This window comes from Asparagus officinalis, chromosome 7, assembly GCF_001876935.1.
Source record: "Asparagus officinalis chromosome 7, Aspof.V1, whole genome shotgun sequence".
In the NCBI taxonomy this organism is placed as follows: domain Eukaryota; kingdom Viridiplantae; phylum Streptophyta; class Magnoliopsida; order Asparagales; family Asparagaceae; genus Asparagus; species Asparagus officinalis.
Window position 1 is genome coordinate 130,958,784 of NC_033800.1, and position 5,453 is coordinate 130,964,236.

The 5,453-nt window shown below is 36.8% G+C and overlaps 1 long non-coding RNA gene across 1 annotated transcript; it reads right to left on the reverse strand.

Annotated features, from left to right (window-relative positions):
- On the reverse strand, positions 3,554–5,144 carry LOC109848974. Its single transcript, XR_002248960.1, has 5 exons — positions 5,057–5,144; positions 4,501–4,550; positions 4,367–4,423; positions 4,198–4,261; positions 3,554–4,024 (listed from the first exon to the last, which is right to left on the reverse strand). It is a non-coding gene; the product is annotated as an uncharacterized LOC109848974 (long non-coding RNA).

Below are 5,453 nucleotides of genomic sequence, written 5' to 3' on the forward strand. Positions count from 1 at the left end.
CAGTTGAGCTGGTCTTTTGATTGAATATACATGAGGTTTGTAGCTGGTTATTTATGTGTTGTAATGACTTTGAGCAGTTCATATATGTTACATTATCGCCTCTCAGTTCATATATGTTAAATTTATGCGTCGCTGCAACCAGTTCATATACATTATCGCCTCTTAGTGACTTACCTACTTAATAATATGTCAGAATGCAGCAGGACTCACTGATGGTCAAAGTTGTCAAACAATTTAAACTAAAATGAGAGTTAAAGTATTGTCAAACAATTTACACAAAGCCCTTGATTAGTTTAAACTGAAGTATTTATTTAGGTATTTTATATTATTTCTTGATGAATCCATGCTGTGTTATTACGCTTATGGTTTTTTTCAATTTTTTCTTCTTTGCATTTGTTTTACAGCAAATAAAGTGTTCGAAATGGGAGAATCAAGTGCTAGTGGAAGTGAAATTCCTGCCAATACAGAAAATGCTCCTAAGCCACTACTCGGAATAAAGTTTAATACTTATGAAGAAGCTTATAACTATTATAACTATTACGCATTGTTGATGGGTTTTGGAATAAGGAAGAGCACAGTAAATTACTCGAAGAAGACAAGAGACGTGCTAGACAGAAAGTTTGTTTGTGATAATGAGGGTTATAGATCTAATAGAGATAAGATGGAGATACCTTTTCGGCGAGTGACCCGAGTGGAATGTAAGGCAATGATGAGAGTTAAAGTATTAAAGGACAAATCGTGGGAGGTCACGGGGTTTGTTGAAGAACATACAAATTATGTGTTGAGTAGTCCAGACAAAGCAAAAATGCACAGATCACACCAACAATTCCATAAAACTCAAAGTTGTAAAAAACTTATTGAGAGTCTGCAAGAAGAATGTATACCTCCATCCACTATTTCTCGCATCATTAATACAACCAATGGTAGAGAATGTGAATTAGTGACACCACAACAGTGTATTGATCACATCAGATACCAGAGAGTCAACAATATTGGTAGTGAATGCATATCTATCATTCGACATTTTCAGAGTATGACAGCGAATGATCCAGAATTCTATTTTGCAATAGAAGTAGATAGTAGTGGTCAAATGAGGAGTGTTTTCTAGGCTGACGGAAGATCAAGAGCGTCTTATTTGCAATTCAGTGATGTTGTTGTGTTTGATGTGACATACAGAACTAATAAGTTCAGTCTTCCATTTGCTCCATTTACTGGTGTGAATCATCATAGACAATCTACTTTCCTTGGTTGTGCATTATTAGCTGATGAACAAGAAGATACATTTGTGTGGTTATTTCAAGAATGGCTAAAATGCATGCATGGGGTTGAACCAGGTGCTATTATAACAGATCAGGATAGAGCCATGTGTAATGCTATTCACTCTCTGTTTCTAATGGCAAGACACTGTTATTGCTTTTGGCACATGCAAAAGCACATTACTGATCACTTGCCTTCTTTGGCTTCTCGTTATGGTGAATAGTTTCAAAGGTATTGGGGCTTATGGTGTAATAGTTCTTTAATTGAACAGTGTGAAGGATATTGGCTAGAGATAAAGGAGAAGTTTGATATAAATGAAGAAGGGGATGGATGGTTGCAAACTGTTTACAAATATCGAGAACATTGGGTGTCATGTTATTTGAAGGACACTTTTTTTGCTGGAATGAGATCGAGCCAAAGAAGTGAAAGTATTAATGCATTTTTGATGGGTATGTTAACTCACAGACTCAATTACACGAGTTTATTCTACAATATGAAAAAGCATTAACTTATCGTCGCTTAAGTAAAGCCCATGAAGATTTCAAGAGTCTTAACACAAAGCCTATCATGCTCCTTGGGCATCCGATTGAGGTCCAAGCTGGAGAAATGTATTCACGCAACATGTTTGATGTGTTCCAAACTGAATTCAAAGGATTTGGTACAGAGTTTTGTGAAGAATTGAGAAAAGATGAGGATATTGTTGAATACAAGATTAGTAAGTTTGCAGATAGAGGAAAATGGGAGGTGGTTACTTATGAACAATCCAGTAAGATGCAGTTCATTTGTACATGTGCTTTGTTTGAAACTAATGGTGTTGTATGTAGACATATATTGTCGCTAATGATGGCTAGGCAAATTTCTTCATTACCCGAGCATTACATCCTACACCGTTGGACTATATATGCTCGACATAATAACATTGGGGTTGGCAATATTATATTTGGAAGAAACATCACAAGTTGTGAAGAGAAGATTAATTTGTTAAAATCTTGGGTTTTAAGAGCAAAATTCAATAATGTGCTCAAGCTTGCATTTGATTCAGAAGAGAGGATGCAGAAATTAGATAATGGGCTAACAAATTTCTTAGAATCACTTGAAGAAGAAGTTAGAAAAACAGAAGATAATCCTCAGATTTCCGCACCCATTTCTCATACAATGAAGCACATTCCTCAGATTACAGTTCATGATCCTGAAAAACCTGCAAGGACTAAAGGTCATCCACGCAGTGCTACTAGAATTCAGTCAGGCTTAGAACAAGCACAAGAAAAGAAAGAGAGGAAGAAGCGTATATGTAGATGCTACTAGAATTCAGTCAGGCTTAGAACAAGCACAAGAAAAGAAAGAGAGGAAGAAGCGTATATGTAGCAGATGTGGTGAACTCGGGCATTATAGAACAAGCACAAGAAAAGAAAGAGAGGAAGAAGCGTATATGTAGCAGATGTGGTGAACTCGGGCATTATAAAACTAGCTGAAAGTCAACTTGCCAAGGTACAAATTTTTTTTTCATATGTAGCTTTTTTGTGAATTTCTTATATGTAGCAGATTTGTTTAGGTATTCTCACTTCTCATGTTACTTTCTATATATTTGATTTTTTGCATGATGGGGATTTAGTGCACAACAGGGATTTAGTGCTTAACAATTTGTTTTTTTCAAGTATAGAATTGTCCTATATCATGCACATGTGATTCAGTGATACAATAAACTATACAGTTAACCTTATCCATGTATTGTTTCATTTGATTAATATATATTATGAAATTTGCAGCTAACCCAAGTTGAGGAGAAGAAGAAGATGAATCTTATGAGAAGATGAGGAAACAAAGAAGAATTATCGATGTCTTTAAACTGTGGACAGAATTTTTAATTTCAATGAACTACTATTTTCATGTATGTAATTGTTTATATATGTATCACTATCAGATGGACAGAATGAACTACTGTTTTCATGTTTATATATGTAACTGTGGACAGAATTTCTATTTGCCTAAAAGAAATCTTTGGCAGCTGACATCTATGAGATGGCAATCTGTGGTTGTTCATATATGTTGTCAAATTTTTTTGCCCCACAACACGGTAGCAGTGCATGCTTGAACGATTGAGGCCATACAATTTAAATCCATGACTCATGTTGTCCCAAGAATCATGTGCTGTGTAAATTTCTAGAGCTTAACCAACGCCTCAACAGTGTTTTAGTTTCATTTCCTCCCCTTAAAAGCAACATCTTGAATCGACATAAGTCACGGTTCACAGCCCTTTCAGACAAAAGATAAAACCAGAAATATTGCAACGATAGAGAAACCAACAAACTAAGTACAAAATGACATAAGTTATGCAAGCTTATTCTCACATTGAAAAATCATACACGAATCACATCAAATGTTTCCCCCAATAGAGAAACCAACAAATACTGTAACGATACATATTAGAAATATTAAAATTATAAACATTGAACCTAATACAAAAGCTTGGATGGAGGAAATAGCAGTTTCCCCAAGTGGTCCCTTGTCCTCAAGAAGATTATGCCCCCTGGAAACACTTGTTCTTGAACACAAACAGGTGGTTGCACATGCCTTGAGATGGATGCTAAATCACGCGTGCTTAAGTGCTTCTCCCATTCACTCAAAGCCTCTTCATATGTCGTATACCATTTGTAGGAGGCATTTGTGAATCTATCAACTTGAGATTTGCATTCATCCCAATCATAAAAAATGCCACAACGTCGACCTCTCTTTACAACATAAAAACTCTTTCTTGCCATTATATCACCTGCAAATTTGTGCCTTAAAAAGATATTATCAATGGAAAAAAGACAAGCAAATGTTCAAGATGCAGTTCTATGTATAGTGTAGCATTATCTGAAATATATATACCAAGGCCAGATAAGAAAACAAATGAATGCCGATAAGAAAACAGACTTTCATGTATAACCAGCTACAAACCTGAAGTTCAAACTTGACATCCTTCTACTGTTATTGTCGGACTTCCGATGTCGATAGAACCACCCTGTGTACAAGACGGTGTCATTTAATAGTTCGGATGATGATTTACAAGGAAAAAAAAGGTCTAAATTTGTTTAAGAGGAGAATGATTAAGGATCAAGGAAGTTACACTCTGGGGTTCTGTAGATTCTTCGACAACCACACTAGTGCAAATTCTGGCAGATTACTATAGAAATGCACAACTTTTGATCAGTAAAATAAAAAAGATATGTCCCTTAATACTTTAGTACTTGATATATGTACCTTGGATCTACAGCTTCAAGTAGTTTGCTCTGATACTTGCCTCCTAGCACCTGAACATGAACTTTTCCATTCAAAATAAGGAAGGTAAACACAGCTGCTACTAAAAGACTTCGATTAATTATCTAAACTACTTGCTATCATAAATTATGTGCTTACTTAGAATATTATTGAAATGCAAAAAAAACCATACTGCTGCAACTGGAAATTGATCATCACTAACTAGAGTCAGAGGTCACAATACACTTACAGCTTGAATCTAATCACAAGAAAATTAGTGAATTACATGAACTAAACCAACATAACAGCAAAAATGGGCATAAAAACTACCAAACCAATCAATTCATTCTACACCCAGAATCAACAACCCCGTTAATAAAACATTGATGTAGAACCAAAATTCATTCTAGCTCATCATTAGGAATATATGTTAATAAATTGACACTCTTTGCTACTGTATCCAATCAAAAGACCAAAATTATAGGATTTCATTAATTCCTCTTTCATTATTAAAATCACAGAATCAGGAGAACTAAACTATAAGCTATAGAATAATTACCTGAAAAGGCGAGAACTTGATGAGTTTGAGCTCGTGGCGGGTGGCGGGGACTGGATCTCGTGGCGGGGGACTGGATCTCGTGGAGGGCGGCGGGCACGGATCTCTGCAGTGCGCTGCTGAGACATCGGCCGTAGTGGATGGCGTCACGAACACGGTTAGTGACACGATGGCGCATCGGTCGTTTGCAGTGCGTTGCTCACAATCTGGGTCACGAGCAACGGACGAGGCATTCGCCTTCGTGCGGATGCGCTGCGCAGTCGGTGATCTTATGCAGAGGGCAAACCAAGAGAGGATTATGATGGCGGCGTGATCGGAGAACATCGAAGCGAGATGGATGCGTCTGAGAGAATCGACGTGGCGAGAAGCAGGCATCTAGATTTCGGGATCTGATTCCTAT